This window comes from Lissotriton helveticus, chromosome 11 (genome assembly GCF_964261635.1).
Source record: "Lissotriton helveticus chromosome 11, aLisHel1.1, whole genome shotgun sequence".
NCBI lineage: Eukaryota > Metazoa > Chordata > Amphibia > Caudata > Salamandridae > Lissotriton > Lissotriton helveticus.
Window position 1 is genome coordinate 421331112 of NC_136072.1, and position 1647 is coordinate 421332758.

A 1647-nucleotide genomic window follows, 5' to 3' on the forward strand; every position below is an offset into this window, starting at 1 on the left:
CATCCAGGCCGACGGCATGGCAGAGTGCCCGGGACAGGCTCCATGCGTCCCGGGCCTTCGTCCCCCCGGGCGTCCGGGGCTCCATCCAGGCTGACGGCATGGCAGAGTGCCCGGGACGGGCTCCACGGGCCCCGGGCGTCCGGGGCTCCCTTCCCCGGGCCAGCGGCATGTCAGAGTGCCCAGGACGGGCTCCACGGGCCCCGGTCATCCGGGGCACCCTTCCCCGGGCTAGCGGCATGTCAGAGTGCCCAGGACCAGTTCCACGGGTCCCGGGCAGTCCTCCCCCGGGCATCCGGGGCTCCCTTCCCCGGGCCAAAGCATTTCAGAGTGCCCAGGACGGGCTCCACGGGTTCCGGGCGTCCAGGTCTCCCTTCCCCGGGCCAACGGCTTGTCAGAGTGCCCAGGACGGGCTCCACGGGCCCCGGGCGTCCGGGGCACCCTTCCCCGGGCCAGCGGCATGTCAGAGTGCCCAGGACGAGTTCCACGGGTCCCGGGCAGTCCTCCCCCCGGGTGTCCGGGGCTCCCTTCCCCGGGCCAAAGCATTTCAGAGTGCCCAGGACGGGCTCCACGGGTCCCGGACGTCCGGGGCTCCCTTCCCCGGGCCAACGGCATACAGGAGTGCCCAGGACGGGCTCCACGGGTCCCGGACGTCCGGGGCTCCCTTCCCCGGGCCAACGGTATACAGGAGTGCCCAGGACGGGCTCCACAGGTCCCGGTCGTCTGGGGCTCCCTTCCCCGGGCCAACGGCTTGTCAGAGTGCCAAGGACGGGCTCCACGGGTCCCGGTCGTCTGGGGTCCCTCCCCCGGGCCAACAGCAGGTCAGAGTGCCCAGGACGGGCTCCACGGGTCCCGGGCAGCCCGCCCCCCGGGCGTTCGGGGCACCCATCTCCAGGAGGCCAACGGCATTGCAAAGTACCCGGGAAGGGCTCCACGGGTACCGGGCAGTCCTCCCCCGGGCGTCCGGGGCTCCCTTCTCCAGGCCAACGGCATGGTTCAATGCCCAGGACGGGCTCCATGTGTCCCGGACAGACCTCCCCCGGGCGTCCGGGGCACCCATCTCCAGGCCAACGGCATGGCTCAATGCCCAGGATGGGCTCCATGGGTCCGGGGAGGCGTCCCATGCACCTCCGGGCTTGGGAGCCCCGGCTGGGTCCAGGGGCCCGGGCGGGCCCCGGGTCGGGTGCTCCAGCCCTGGTCCCTGTCTCCCAGCCTGCCGCACTGCCAAGGGCCCGGGAAGGGGTTCCGATGTGCCCGGGGAGCCTCCCCTTGCTTGGCTGGGTTCAGGAGCAGTGGCTAGGGCCCCTGAGGGCCCGGGGAGGGCGGCCTCCCCACCCCGGGCTCTGTCCTTGGTCCTGCTGCGTGGCAGGGTGCCCGGGACGGGGTCCGGAGGGACCGGGGAGGCGTCCCATGCACCTCCGGGCTTGGGAGCCCCGGCTGCGTCCAGGGGCCCGGCCGGGCCCCGGGTCGGGTGCTCCGGCCCTGGGCCCTGTCTCCCAGCCTGCCGCACTGCCAAGGGCCCGGGAAGGGGTTCCGATGTGCCCGGGGAGCCTCCCCTTGCTTGGCTGGGTTCAGGAGCAGTGGCTAGGGCCCCTGAGGGCCCGGGGAGGGCGGCCTCCCCACCCCGGGCTCTGTCCTTGGTCCTGCTGC